We start from the raw sequence: 16754 nt of genomic DNA, 5'->3' as shown, positions 1-16754 counted from the left end.
ATATTGGAGAACATTGAATGTTATCATGTTCACATCTATCAAAGTAACAATTGAATAATTTGAATGTGTAATGTAGTAAGTTACATTTTAGGCCATGTTGTCACCTGGAGTAGTTGATTATGACCTTCTGCTTAAGATTGGTGACCTTATAAGGTTTCATTAGTCATTGTCTTCAGTATTGCAGCTACTTAAATAAAAGTTACTCTTTTGAGCTATTATAAGTTACTATTTGTCATTATGTTGTTACAACATATTGCTCCCTCTGGTGAGATATTTTTCTAACTTTCAGTTGCTTTGAGAAATATTCAGAGAATGTTTATGTATATATTGGAAATGATCAAATATTTACTTTGATGGATGTACCTACCATTGATGCAGTGATATGTATATGTAAACAAATGATTAGTTACTTGTAGATCATTGTCTTTGTTAATTTTGCCAGAAAATATAGCTTACAAACACATGTATGTTCCTAAGGTGCATCATTTGGCGTTGATCTAAGTTTGTATAAAGCTGGCAACAATAATTAGCTGATAGTGGTTTAAGTGGCATATGAATTGCCCTTCATGTCAGAGAACAATCTTTTGCGGTGTAAGCAGATAAGCGTGAAAGTGAGGACCTTGCTAATCATATGAATTCAGCAATGGTCTAACTTGAAATCTTGTCTGCTTTGTTCCATGAGATATTCTAAGTAGTGTATGTCCATATGTATTGTGTCAACTTTCCAGAACACAGTCTGTACATTGTAGTTAATGATGGTACAAAGGTGATGTTCCAATATCTCAATACATCATTAGTTAATGTATTTGTTAGTATGATCAATTGTAGTCTATTTCAAGTAACTTTCACTTATTAATTCTTTTCATTTCAGAACCCAGGACAGCAAACAGGTAAGATAACACTGTATTCATGCATGTAAAATATTTTTTTATATTCTTTATAGGATTTCAGTTGGTCAATCATTAAGTATGTCAGATTCATACTTCATGATAACATTCATTTTGCCTCTGAGTCATAGATTTGAGTTAACATAGTTGTTCTTCCAATACATGCTTTGATGTATTAATATGTAACAGATAGATCATATAGTAAAACTGACTATGGCATTTCTTAGTCGTTCCATATATCTCCAACAAGTGTAACAGAACTTGTTAAACTTTGCTGAGGTCATTAATTCATATTACATTTATATGATCCCCATATTCATCAAGGAGGAGTTCTTGTAGTGAGATCAGTTTCTGCAAGAATTTGCATTCTGTCAACATTCCTTTGTTTAGATCATGCTCCCTTTTTCAGAGTTGAAAGTCTGAAAACATAGTACACATGGTACCTCCAAAATTAACTTGAGTATACTTCATACATTGTATGTGGATCCACTCTAGTGGGGACAAGACACTTATCCATTGCTGGAGAGTTCAAAGGCCATTTAAGGTCACCAGAGAGATCAAAGCCAGAGAAAGTTGTAAACAGTAATTCCTGTAAGTAAAGCTTGGATGAACTTTGTTGGGATCCACTTTGAAGTACAATAATCCTAATGTTTTGTAGAGGTACAAATTCATCATCCCACACCGAATATCAAAGCTTTCATCTCCCCACAGATCTTGAGGAGGCTGCTGCAGCTGATAACCAAAGTATACAAGAAGTGCAACCCCTGGTGAGATATTTTTCTGACTTTAAGTTTGTTGAGAAATAATCAGGAGTTTTTTATGTACAGTATATTCTGGAAATGATCGAATATTTGCTTTTGTGGATGTACCTATCTTTGATGCAGTTATCTATATGTGTAAACAAAAGGTTAGTTTACGTGTAGATCATTGTCTTTGTTAACTTTTTATTTTCAAATTTCTGCTATGCATTTTACCAAAAAATATAGCATTCACACACATTGATCTCCTAAGTTTCATCATTTGGTGTGAATTTAATTTTGACCAAAGCTGGTAACAATAATCAGCTAATAGTTGTTTACAAGAAGGAGCACAGTAATATAATGTCAATTGTTATGTGAAGCTACTGGCAGCCTAATGAAAGGATGCTTGTGTCTCTCCGAGAGGCTTGTTCAGATTTACAGGAATTCTTTCCGTGAAGTTGCACAATATGCAGTACGACAGAATACTTCAGGTGTCATTTTGTGCATACATTACAAGGGAAAACATGACATTGGTTGCATTACTGTACATGGTAACTTCTCCCAGCAGTCTTTGTGTGCCTCTCTTTAAGAGACCATCTTACTTATCTTTGCTTGTAAGGTTGAGGTCAAACTGGAGTTTATCACCCGTAGCATTGTCCATCAATAAGTTAAACCCATGGGTAAAACTGTGGGAAGTTATTATGTTAATTTAAAATTGGAAATTTATGCCCAAAGGATATTAATTACCAAAATGTCTCTGAAAAATGGACTTCGGAGAGATGTGAAGAGTTTGTCGGATGTGTGTGTAAGTCAATTCTACATTGATTACGATCCACATTAGGATTACACTGCAGTGGTATGCATGCTGTCAATCAAAAAGTGGGAATTGAAGCAAGGGTGATAACTTTTGAAAGCAGAGGAACTCTGTTTCTCCTCCAATGGAAGTATTCACCATGGAAGTTACTGACAAGCCTACATTATTTTAAAAAGAACAGCGTTATGACAAATACCAGTATGTCATTATAGTTATCTGTAAAATACAGACAACATGGAATGATTTTCTTTCAACGAATAGAATATTTGTGTAAAAGTAAGTTGGCCTGACGTTTCGATCCTTGCAGGATCTTCTTCAGAGGCTAAATGACAAGTTACAGTAACAGAGGGGACAAACACATGCACAGAATACGGACAGGTTAATGAGCACGGTGAACACAATGAGATGGATGAAAGGGGATTTTAAGTAGACAATGGATGGTGAGAAGAAAGTAACAGGGGAAGAGGAGAGGAAGGTGATAAACTGTGGAGGGACAAAGAGAGGATTAAAGGCACAGGGTAGGGAATAAACTGGAGAGGGACAAAGACAGAAAGGTGTGGAGAAAAAAGGAGGGGAAGAGAGCTGTGAGAGGATGATTGAAAAGGGGGAGGGGGAGGGAGAGAGTGGAGAAGGAGTGGAGAGGAAAAGTTAGTCATACCCTACCTGAATGTTCGGTTGCCGGACAAATACCCCCCGGACAAATACCCCCCGGACATATACCCCCAGGACTCATACCCCCGGGACAATTCCCCCCGGACAATCACCCCCGGACAAAAACCCCCGAGGACGAATACCTACGAGGACAACTACCCCCCCGACATACACCACCGAGGAAAAATACCCCTGAGGATAAGTACCCCCCAGACAACTACCCCCGGGACAACTACCCCCGGACATACACCCACGAGGACAAATACCCCCGAGGACAATTAACCCCACCCCCCAGCAATTACCTCCAGGAAAACTCTACCCGCACAAATACACCAGCACAGATACCTCACCCAGGTTACTACCCGAACTAAACCAGAATACGCCCCAGCCCCCCCCCCCCCCCTACGAGCCCGTTCACCAAGCGGACCTTTAGCTGGTGAACTCCGTAGTACGAAAGCCCATTAGGGCCATGAAAGAAAATTTTCTTAATCTGGTATATCAGATTATTATTCTGATATATCAGATTATTATTCTGATATATCAGATTATTATTCTGATATGAAACGTTAAAGCATCTGACAATCCAAAAATGCATGTAGTAGTTAGAAATTGACCGGATGTTCCACGTCTTCTATATAACCCAGGGTTGTCCAACCTACGGCCCGCGGGCCACAGTGCGGCCCGCCGCAAGGTCCCGTCCGGCCCGCCAACCTCATTAATTTACAAATGTACTTTTACCCAGGAATTCTTTTTTGATAAATTTCAGAGATCATTATATCTCAATATGAAGATTGTTTTGATACAGATCAGAAGGCTTGTGAAGTGTCATTTCCTGCAATCTGGGGGTCTTTTGGGCGATTTTTATTCTTGCACGCCACGCACCAACCTACGGTGGCGCTCCGCTTGTATGGAAACTTCATTTCCCATACAGACCCGTGGCGGGGCTGCTGAAATTTGCCGCTCTGGCACGAAACCCTGGACATGCCACAGGAGCTTGTAGGCTCATGCGGCCCCTCCTTTATCATAATCATTCGAGGTGGCCCTCCTCATCAAAAGGTTGGGCAACCCTGATATAACCAAATTTAAAAGTAAAATAACGTAGCTGATAAAAACTGCTTATCCACAAAATCACCAAGGTTGAAGAATAAGATGTATGAAGTCGGCCTGACGTTTCGACTGTTTTCTACAGTCGAAATGTCAGGCCGATTTCTTACACCTTATTTAAAAGTATCATAGTTAATAACAATAATACTACTGCCACTGCTCATCATCATCATCATCATCATCATCATCATCATCATCATCATCATCATCATCATCATCATCATCATCATCATCATCATCATCATCATCATCATCATCATCATCATCATCATCATCATCATCATCATCATCATCATCATCATCATCATCATCATCATCATCACCATCACCATCACCATCACCATCACCATCACCATCATCACCATCATCACCATCATCACCATCATCACCATCACCATCACCATCACCATCACCATCACCATCATCATCATCATCATCATCATCACCATCATCATCACCATCACCACCACCATCACCATCACCACCACCACCACCACCATCACCATCACCATCATCATCCAATTATATCCAATGGATTAAATCTATATGAGAATTCCTCTTGGTAGTTACTGCAGCTGATAAAACATAACGTAGTGCAGATGAGTTGTAATATACAGTTGCATGTGTCTAGCAGAAAATTGTTGCTTCCAGGGTGAAGTCCTTCTACTAAAATGGCTGCACATGGTATGTATCCACAAAATTGAGTCATGTGTTTTTTCCAGACTGTCTCTTGATTGGCCAGTTGTTGCCATGATACAAAAACATCTACTAGGGTACGGTAGTGAAGATATTTCAACAACAGGTGAGCTTGCCTGATTTATTCTGTTGAGTCACAATGTTAAATAGGCTGACCAGCAGTGAACAAAAGAGATGATTTCAAAAGGAATTGCTGGTCTGTTGATGGTGAAAGGCAATTGATGGTTGTGTAGTAAAATCAACTGACAATTGTAAACAAACTGTGATGAAGTGCAAATGTTTTTAGAATTGATGATAAAATTTCGCTACAGTTCCGACAACTTCTTTACATTTGTCGTTTAGTTGTACTCCCCCCTTCCCCTTTCTCTTTCTCTCAGACCGACTGCATGGTCACGTGGTTAGAGCATCCGACTTGTAGCCGGTAGGTTAGGGGTTCGACTCCTGGCTGGGTCATACCAAAGACTGGAACCTACTGCTATTGTGCTTGGTGCTCAAGCAATGGAGTAGGGAAAACAAGCCAGTGCGCCACAACTGAAAAAAGGCCGTCGTCGGCGTAACTTAAACCAATTGGTTAGAAACTGAGCCGTAAAACCTTAACAAATCAACAAAAAAACTCTCTCTCTGTACCGATCAGGGTACTGCGAAAGGGACCACTGGCGTAGCAAGCAGGGGACAGAGGAAATAATACCATCAGAAATGTTGGGATCGCAAATGCGATTGTGAAAAGAACGAGCGATCAAAAACTATTTTAGTACATGGATGTGTAACTGATTGCTCCGATTTACATCCAAGGGCATTTCGAAAAATGAGATATATGCAAGCCCATACGCTGGGGGGGGGGGGTCAAATGTTTCGGACGACCATCATATAAATAAATATTGAAAATTAAGGGGCCACCCCTCCCCTAAGACTCCTCCCACAGGATACAGATCAGTATCGTGAATTCGACCTCCATGGCGAAATCATGCGTGCGTGTCTGATTTACAAAGCAGAGTGGAGATGGGGAAATGGTGACGGTCGTGGGGAGGGGTATAAGGGAAAAGCGCATTTTGCACATAATGCGAAGAACGCGTATTTTATGTAGAATGTATGTAGACCTGGATCTCATTTGAGAATCACGTCACATGCCAGTGATATCCGAAAAAGAACACATGACAAAGTTCTCCTATCCCCAGTCTCTTTTCGGTCCAACAACAGCGAATAATTGTTGAACAGTGCAGCACTCCGTGCTTCTGTGAATATTTAGTTTAATTGAGAGTTAAAGATTGAAATAGAAAGTAAGAATGTATATGATGTCATGCATGTATTACAAGTTGCAAGTCTGATTTAATCATTTTTACTTCAACTCTTTCATTTATGACAACTGATGTCTCTAACTTTGTTTGTTTAGCCAACCTTCTGTTTGTATTTCAACATTATGACCGTAAGATCGGACACGATAATACGGCTGAAAAAAAACTTTGCGTTTCGTGCGCAATCGAGTTTGTGCCGCAGTCGTAATTTATGGGCTTTAAAGACTAACCATAGTCGATTTTTTTTTACCCTACAACCCCAATCCTAGTCCTACCAGTCCTACTGTAGGTACGTCCCTGCCTATAAGCTGATACAGTATCGGTATTCTGTAGCAACTGAGATAAAAAATATAACATTGTTAATAACATAACATATTACCTAGGAAGATTTATTGCACATGCCTTGTCGAACCTAACTAATGAACACAGTTAACCCGAATCAATTGCTTACCACTACAATGGATTCAACAACAACTGCAGTACAGCTATTGGACTGCACCGGAAATTGAAAAAAAAAACTAACACTACTGCTTTTGACAGCCATACTCGAGATGGGAATTGAACCTGTGGGGCCAGCGTCACAAACACACAAAATGGAGGCGTGAAGAAGCGAAGATCTTAGGAGACATTTTTGTAGGGGTGGGGACCTTGAGGTGTAGTTTTTCGATACCTCAAAATAAAAACACACGCTCAATGCTGATTGTGTATATGTGACATCACCATGAATTTGGATGCCCCAAATCCCCCAAATTTACCCGGAACTCCTGAAGGCGCCAATGATGTTAGTATAGTCTTGCCTTAGAAGGGCAACAAGTTACACCATTTGGCATCTAAGCACACTTTTGTACAGTAGAAAATCTCTTAAAGGTGATAGGACACCCCATGAAAAATCTCGGGTAAGCGCCAGACGCTACCGGCCTTTGTAAAAATTATTACAAGGAAAACCTATTATTCTTTGGCTTATGGGTGGCAATTTGTGGGCAATGTAGCAATCACTAATCTGTTTATAGTTAGAATGTAGAATTATTATAACTAGGGAAAATTAAATTGATTTCTTAGATTATCATCATTCTTTTTGCAAACAGAATGACCAGAGAATAGGTTTTTTTCAAATGGTAGTGACGTTGTGGTCTCAAGCCTCTTTCTTTACTTATGTTTCATACAATCGTATATACTATTATGAAACCTTACAGGCAATTCTGCTGGTATAACGGGCTACACCGTTACCGGGTTTGACTATGATAGACCAGCGGTCCATGAAACAATGCATGGGAGGTATGGATGATGATCATGCACACCAAACTAGAGGGGTGGACCGTGGTTGTGCTTGCCCCACCCCTCCCTTCTGCTCCTCCCATCCTAAAATGGCGTGCACTCACAGGAAAAAATAGCTTAGAAAAAGCAAAACAAGAGGAGCGTGGAGGCCGAGTGGCTAATGCTTTTGTTTTATATATAATCCTATTATGTTGTGTCCTTGGGCAAGGCATTTTTCCTCGACTGCCCCTCTCCATCCAGGTGTATAAATGGGTACCTGTGAGGTAAGTAAGGTGTGTGCGCTGGATTCACAGCAGCCAGCCTGATCACCAGGGATTCAAAGTGCTATGAGATGGCTGTGCCATATAAAGCGCTAAAAACTAACATAACATAACAAATCATCAAGTAAAATTACTCAGAAGAAAACTTGAAAATGGTAAGTCGCAATAAGCCGGAATTGTTCGGAGATTTATAATACAGAATAGTGTCACTATAACAAATAGTAAATTAATAGTTACTACCAGCAGTGAGCAATTCCCAACCCAATCCCCGGGCCTCGGTCCATTGTCAAACCCTATCCAGGAGTTTTGGGGGCTTATATATGAAAAGCTCGAATCTTTTTAAAAGTCGGGAGGAGGTTATAAGGGCCAGGACACACGACGACCCTAGTGGTGCCAGTTTAACCGTCACCCTGACCCAATTGTAAATATGCTCTCGGAGTTGCCCGAGGGACCAGGGTACAGTATATGTTGAGGCCCGCGGGAAACTAAACTCGAAAAAGACGGGCGTATCCGTCGCTGCATCCGTCTCCTATAGTTAACGGCATATGTCCAGGGGTTTATTCGTCCGGGGGTACTTATCCAGGGGTAATTGTCTAGGGGGTATTCGTCCTCGGGTGTAGTTGTCCGGGTGGGTACTTGTCCGGGGGGTAATTGTCCTCGGGGGTAATTGTCCGGGGGTATCTGTCCGGGTGGTAGTTGTCCTGGGGGTAGTTGTCCGGGATGGTATTTGTCCGGGGGGTATCTGTCCGGGTGGTAATCGTCCGGGGGGTTATTGTCTGGGGGTAATCGTCCGGGGGGTATTTGTCTGGGGGGTATTTGTCCGGTCACGGAATGTTCAGCCCATGAGGTTGAATGGTACGAAGGCGTTGCATCCAGAGCCTCTCTCTGCTGATTCGTACTAGGTCAGGACGGCTACCTAAGGATTCATTCCCCTGTAGGGACATTTCGTTAATGGTATGGTTGGGAAGGTTAAAATGTTTTCCAACTTTTTATTTAAACGAATAGAATATTATAACAGGAAACTAGTCATTTTAAATAACATTTGCTACAACCATCTTGACATTACAGACCATCTACAATAACACTCTCCCTTGAGTAAAGAAAGGAGGGTTATTCAGTTAACTAAATTACATTCAGACACATTTGAGTTGAATTAATCAGTGGTTGTTGGGGAGAAGTTTTCAAATAACAGTATAGTTTATTTTCACTTCCATTAAATGTCACATTGTGTGACACAAAGAATATCCCTACTGAAATACATCCTTCAGTTCTTGCTGTGATCTCTAAGGTTGACAATTTTTCTCTGTTGCTTGTGGTAAATTTGTGGTAAATTTGATTTAACTTGAACAAATCTACCTTATTACTGGCCATTGATGTTAAACTACAGGGGGAACATGTAAGCTTCCAATGAGATATTAACTGGTCCGTTGTGTTTTAAGTTGATAGATGAGCAAAATAATTGGAACCATTTAAATAAATATACATCTATCTTCTCACCTTGTTTACAACTCTTCTGGAATCTCTGACCACAAATCTTTCTGACATTTCTATTGCAGCAAGTAGTAACCAACAAAGGTAAGTAGCAGAAATAGTTTTCTTTATCTTCAATTTATTGATTGGATTTGTAGGTGCAGTTATAGATTTTGTGTTTACTAAATGTAAGCAACCCTTTATAACGTTTCACTAGCCTTTGCCATTCATTTACTATCCGTATTTCTGTTATTCAATAAGAATACATTATAAACTTCAAATTGTTGAATTTCTTCAAACACAAGTGCTTACCTGTTTCATATTATCTTTCATTCCTTCTTGAAAGATATCATCAAAACTCGGGAGTATTCAGTGCAGTCATTGCCGGGAAATGCATACCAAAATCTTTCACTTTCTGGTAAGATCTCAGAACGTTTGTGGCTTTACTCACAAAACACTATACATCTAGGATAAGAAAAGTGTTCTTAGAAGTAAACCTTACTTGGTTTGATGCTTAAATTCTTATTCAATATAACATTATGTCAGATACACACCACTAAAATGTTAGAAATCAATGATGGGTCACCTTATCAACAGCTTTTGAAGTGGTAATAAAGGCTTTAGCCATAGTGTTGAATTGGTGGGAGTTTTATAACACAAATATAATAATAATAACCAGTAGTTATTTATGATATCAAAGGCATCATAATGAAGGACATTACTAGCAGGCCTCAACAAATACACTGGGTAACTCGCAATTGTTGAGTAAGAATTGTAACATTGTTAGATAGGAAATGCACTATGCTCAACAGGATTTATACTTGACACAGGTTGTGCATGGACGATAGATGCTTTTTCAACCTGATGCTTTTCATTGTGTAAAAGATGGCTTTGATTTAAGCAGTGTAGTGGAATAGCATTCACATTTTCCATATTGCAGTTAAATGAAAAGAATAGCAAATTGGAAAAAATGCAAATTTGCTAATCAAGTAGCAGTTCATAGTTATAGTGGGTTACTACATAGGCTTACCCTCGAACACCTAGCTAGAAAAGGTCTAGTACTTCAGGAACCATAATCTTACAGAAGCCTAGCTACATTCGTAGCCAGGCAGGGGCATTCTCTTCTATTTTCTTTGGATTCTTTTAAGACATCATATACATTGTAAGCAAGGTCCACATACGCATGAAAACCATGTTGATCATGTGAATCCAGCAATGGTCTAAGGTAGTAATTTTGTCTTCTTTTTCCCATGAAATATTGTAATGCAAAATGTGACAAGGAATCACTAAGCTATTGGACTTTGTTTGCTTGGTGTAGTTTTGTGTACAGTGTTAAATGTACAGGATGAATTACAAACTTTTGATATTCTGTTCCAAAAGACACATTGGTTGATTATTATATGTAATGTTGTCTGACCTTTTTGTTTTACAGAAGAATCGTGAGTCATTTTCAGATTCAGGTCAGTACCAGTATATTCTGCTAGACACAGATTTAAATTTAAGAATATTAGAATAAATTTGTTTGGGTTCTGCAGCCTCACCATTGTTATCACTAAAAGGTGCAGTATATTTGTGGGAGCAACGACAAAAATAGTTTTTCCCAGGCTTTTATTGTTCCATTTTTAAAATGTTGCTTGTGCAGGGCTTGACATTACTGACGGCACCGACAGCAAAGAGCCATCGGTGCCTCTATGTTTGCTGAGGTGCCCCTAGAAAATACACCCGGTTGACGGCAAAAGTCAACGGCCCTGTTTGTTCTGCCATTGGTTCCCGACCATCTATCAGTGCTGCACATTCTGATTCGTACACTTAGTTACATCATAGAGTAACCCAACAATCTTGGGGAGGTTTCCTTTGCAAAGAACGTTGCTCTTTGACGATCTGTTTTCTTTCACACATTAAGTCAATGGGACTTTTCCATTTAATGCAAGGGAATTCACACAGTAAAATCCCTTTGACGTTGTACGAAGGTTGTTCACGAACTTCAGGCACCATTCCCTCTATTTGTAAACATACAGCGAAGTCATAAATTAAAATCTTTTAAATTTAAAAAATTTAAAATATTGCTATAAATCACAGGGAATGGGTGGAGCTTACGTAGTACGTAATGTGCTTTAAACGCATTTATAAGCATGTGTTAAATATTCATTTCTAAACCAGTTAAGAAAGTTTGTTAAATATCGATATCATGACAGCTTGGTTATACCCAGGCAACCCTAAACAGTCCAATATAATACGAGCAGCACAAGTAGACTACTAGGCCTAACAATACACGTGTGGAAATACCCATCTAACCTTAAAATGTAAGAGCTCTAAATTACTACAATATATTCAAAACTTTTTAACAAGTTGTAATCACTTTGTTTCCAGTTTCAAAATATTATGATCAAAATGTAATGACACACAACCCTTTAGAGCTTGTATGCAGAAAATCAAATCCACAATACACAATTACCTGTCGTTTTTAAAAACATTTTTCGCCGACAAAGTATGGGACTGCCGAGTTGGTTAATGAACCCAAAAAACATGAAGAAAAACACGTTTCGTGTCAGAAGACCAATACACTTAAGGTGGTTAAATACCTGAATTATTTCATTAGGCATTTTGTACATGCCATCAGTCATAATTTGCAATATAAACAAAAAATTAAGGAGTTTTGAAATTTTTTGTTGCCAGTTGCTTTCATGATATTTGCAATTTTTCACTCAACTACTTAAAACTGTAAATGAAAGTTGTCATCTAATTCTTGTGTTTTTTTTACTGTATCCAAATAATCTGATTTGACACTTTAACTGCTCCTCAAATGACATAGTGTTGCGTAGATGAAAGATACTGTCAGTGCCCTTCCTCAGTTTCATTTTGTTGTTTTGCTGTGCCCTTTTTGAGGCTGATGTCAATCCTGATTCCCTGCCTGTGGTTCCCTGTTTATGCAACTTTTCGGAGGACATAATATTTCTTCCAGTATTGCTCACCTCACCTCCCAAACCATTTGTATGTTGTAAAATGGAACACCAAGATATGGTGCATTTCAAGGAAATCTTCCATCAGTACTTTTCAACATGATAGCCTTGATCCCTATTTGGAATACATAGAACATAATAAATTGCCTTGCTCAAATAACATTACATGAAATTTTTTGTGTGTTTTTCTTTTTAGGAATGACATCTACTCCCTATAGCAGCAGAACATCCGGATACCCATGGACCTAGAAGGGAGAAATGCACAAGACACTGAAGCTGTTGAATGCTGATAAATCAGCTATAAACCTTGGTTTAATACTGTATCAAAGTTTGATGTTGAATGATTGGCATCATTTTGTACATTCCTTCGTGGATACTCACAAATACTTCCATCTTCATTTTACAAGGACTTCCACAGTTACCTTAAAGATAATGTGTAACATACAATAGTTGTTGTGCCAGAGGTAACATTGCTTGTCAATATTAAAAGCTTGAAAAGCCAAAAAAGAAAGAAGGTACTACACTCGCAATATTGGTTGAAGCAAACTGAATATTCATCACAGTGGCAGGAAGTGCAATAAATTATACACACACTGCAAGAGGTAAGAAACTGCAAGTTATCCAACCGATAGCGATCAAAAGATGATGTGATTGGTGGTTGTGCTGAGATGTATCTATACTATGGTCTAATACATGGAACTCAACATAGATTTCAACTCTGCCAGGCTCTTTTGTCATTTGATACAGAGAAGGTCTTTCTAGCCAACTTCATAAGGTCTTCTATTACTTAACACTACATTCCTGTACGCATCACTTTTGGTATTTCAAAGCAGATATGATCATAATAACAATAGAACATTTTTATAGAACAAGCATCTGCTGAGCATTCTAATTCATTTTACAATATATTTCAAAAAAATACAAATAAGTTATTTAAGGACTTTTTTGGGATTCATATTTAAAATAGAACCTGCTCTCAATCAAGTCGTGAATGCAGTTAAGTCCTTTCAGTGAAAGAGGATGTGTTGTGCAATAATGGAACTATTAGCCAGTTGTGGCTTTGGTTTTGCATATATCTTTTTAAAGCTCACAAATTTGCACTAGACCCAACCCAACCATGTTCGTTTACTTGAGCAATAGAGATGGTTTATTATAAATGACTACAATCAGTGGAAATACTTATGTGTTTAAACTGCAAAAGGTCTGATCTTCACTGGTTTAGAGTGTTAATAAAGATTTCGTTTGTTAAAAAGTTATAGATTGTACGTCATTGCTATAGCCAATTGACTCACTGCAATGAGCAAAGTTGCAGGATTTTGTATTTAAACTGTAAAAGGAGATCTAGTCTTCATTATGTTTGGGTGTAAATAATGATTTCATTTGTTAAAATCAAAAACCGAAATGGCAGTGTGAAATTATGAATATTTAATTGAAAAATATGAGGAACCATAGAAAATAGAAAATTTCTGAAAGAGGACATCGTAGTTAGGCATTATAAGCAGTTGGTGAGGACTCATCTAGAGTATGCTGTGCAGGCTTGGAACCCATATTTTGCTAAGGATAAGGAAGTACTTGAAAAGGTCCAGGGGAGGGCTACTAGGATGATCAGTTCCTTAAAGAGTGTTCCTTATAATAGGCGGTTACAACTGTTGAATCTCATCACACTGGAGCTTAGGAGGTTGCGTTAGGTTTCCAAGATTGTGCATGGTTTTGACAATTTATCCTTTACCGACTTTTTCATGTATGCTAATAGTAGTTGTACCAGAGGTCATTGTCTTAAACTCCAAAAGTCACATAGTAGGATTAATATTCGGCATAACTTTTTTTTGACAAGCACTTTAAGCATTGTGATTGGGTCTGAGTGTTGTGTCTTCAGTTTTTTTCTCTCTCCTATAGCGTCCTTGATGGGGGCTTCAGTGTCCCTCCTGATCCTTTTTTTTCTACTAAACTAAAATACTTTTGATGCCTTGAAGCCTCAGAAGATCACCATGTCTCATCAGTAGATGGTATTATTTTCAAATCACTGTGATAGTAACTGTCAGAACTACCAAGATTTTCAAGTTGAGTTTGAGAGTTGTGCCTTTTGCCAGCTGTGTATTTTTATGTAATTTTGATCAAATTTTGAATAAACTTGTGTGTATCAGTAGAACTCTACTTCGTCTGTACTCAAATGTTCTCCTTGAAAGATCTGTAGTACTCAATTATGTGATTTTATAATTATCCATAACAATTTTGTAAAGTTGTTTGGATCATACATTGGCACAAATTTTATAATCAGATTGCTATTTTAAGGTAATCCTTTGTCATAAGGAAGCAGATATGTAGGTCTTTGCGGTCCTGATATAAACATGAACTAAATAATTAATGACAAGATGCGAAACTGAAATTATGTTTTAAAAGGAAATCCAATCATATGTATATATTTTTCAATTTTTTTTTTGATCAAATTTTGAATAACAAAAGCTTGTGTGTATCAGTAGAACTCTACTTTGTCTGTACTCAAATGTTCTCCTTGAAAGATCTGTAGTACTCAATTATGTGATTTTATAATTATCCATAACAATTTTGTAAAGTTGTTTGGATCATACATTGGCACAAATTTTATAATCAGATTGCTATTTTAAGGTAATCCTTTGTCATAAGGAAGCAGATATGTAGGTCTTTGCGGTCCTGATATAAACATGAACTAAATAATTAATGACAAGATGCGAAACTGAAATTATGTTTTAAAAGGAAATCCAATCATATGTATATATTTTTCTGAAGGGAATTTCTCTCTTAATAATGTGCAATTACTCTGTTATTATTATTTTTGTTTTGTAGAAACAAATAGATTTGTTAGTCATAAACTTTGTTCTTGGTTTTCTTTATCCAGCTTATATTGTCATGGCCTCCCGCATAAGACGAGATGTTGTTTTATATTCCTCCTAAAGTGATGGGTTGCCCAAATTAGATAGGTTTCCAGTAGCTGTGCTACTCTTACAGTTGGAGAGCTATTTTGGACTTCCTTTCAGCCCTTTCAAAATAGTTGAAAGACTTGTCTTGACCTCTGCTTAGATCCTGTTCATCCTCTACCAATTCTGATTGGGGGCAGCTGATTCATTCTCAAAAGGCAACTATTTACTATGGGTCTGATGACATGTGACGAATCATCTACTGTTCGCATGGGATTATTAATTACTTTGGAAAAAGATTCCCTTTCTGCCCTGTTGGGGAATTTATGACGGTATATTACCACAATTTATCGCTAAGAGCTTTTTATACTGACCTAAATTATATATTCAAAACAGACCTAAATTATATCTTCAAAATATGCCACAAAATACATCCATTTTTTTGAGAGAGGAACCCCAGATCCTCCTCCACTGATTCAATAATCCCAGGGCAACGCCCCTTTTTTTGACCTTTTGAAATTTGAACTTGGCCCCACCTTTGAAACCTTACGCCACAGGTTCATACCACAGGAAACATGGGGATGTAGTTTTTTGTTCTTCTCTGTGGGTAGTAGCATAGGAAATAACAGGCCAAAATAAAAAGATGGTGAACAAATACTACTCAGGTAGATGTCCAATCTAATGATGCACACACTTTTTGACGTATGCTTATAACCACGTAGGAGGAGCAATAACGAATCCAGTTACGTTTTCTCAGTATTCAACTATCATACACAACAATGACACGTTTTGGATAAGAACTTGACAAGGGAAGTCTTTATTTCTTCACTTTCACATTCTATAATACAGTAGCCTACAGAACTGTATAGATTATAGCTTTTGGTAAAGCATTAGATATAATCCTAATTGATGACTTCATATAGCCGAATGCTTGGCTGGATTAAATACAAAAGGAACTATATACATATCAAATTTAGAAGGAAATAAACACGGTTCAATCGGCCTGTTTCTGTAAACAACGTAAATATATTTAAACCAAGTGACTTGTTGAATGAGTGCAAAAAAGAACTAATCAGCTCATACATACGTGATCTAGCTCTTGAATACAGTACCGACTATAAATTTGTGACTTCATCCACACCCCCCCCCCCTCCACCACAGTCGACTGGGATGAAGCAAAAATGACTCACGTCAAAAATGTTTTGATAACGTTAAAATACTTTCCGGTCACTCTTTTGGACCAATGCACACATGACCTTTAATTGAAATAAATTCCAATGCAACTGAATTCTTTGGAGTGTATTTCTGTGGTTTAGTTAAAATAGCTACAAGGGAATTGCATGAAAGCACTTACAGCTTCCGGTCCTAGGATTCTTTCCTAAGAAATTACAATATATTTCTGGCATGTGCTTCAGTCGCAACGAATAAGCAAAAAATATTTCAGTCTAACAACTTGAGGGGTTCTCCGCGTGGACACCGCTCCGCACACGCGGCTGTTGTTTTGAAATAATTCCACATAAATTGAGACCCTCTAATGTATGTATTTTGTGCTTTCAAATCGGTTCAAGCTCTGAACTATAGATTGCATGAATGGCAGAAGGAATTAAACACACGATGTCTATTGAAGTACTGTACAAGCATTCAAGCCAAGTGACTACTTAAAGATACCATATCCGTCGTCTCAGATTAATCCAACAATATTGACTACCTT

The 16754-nt window shown here is 38.1% G+C and overlaps 2 protein-coding genes across 15 annotated transcripts in view; one reads left to right on the top strand and one right to left on the bottom strand.

Moving 5' to 3' along the window:
- The window catches only part of LOC139981981 (uncharacterized), a 471811-nt gene that overhangs the window by 285385 nt on the left and 169672 nt on the right, over positions 1 to 16754 (top strand). The gene's annotated exons all lie outside the window — the stretch shown is intronic.
- Positions 1 to 16754, bottom strand: part of LOC139981986 (tyrosine kinase receptor Cad96Ca-like) — a 196139-nt gene that overhangs the window by 100236 nt on the left and 79149 nt on the right. The gene's annotated exons all lie outside the window — the stretch shown is intronic.

The sequence above is a fragment of the Apostichopus japonicus genome, chromosome 16, assembly GCF_037975245.1.
Source record: "Apostichopus japonicus isolate 1M-3 chromosome 16, ASM3797524v1, whole genome shotgun sequence".
NCBI classification, from domain to species: domain Eukaryota; kingdom Metazoa; phylum Echinodermata; class Holothuroidea; order Aspidochirotida; family Stichopodidae; genus Apostichopus; species Apostichopus japonicus.
Note: the sequence above shows the minus strand (reverse complement) of the source record. Positions and strands in the feature narration are given on the sequence as shown.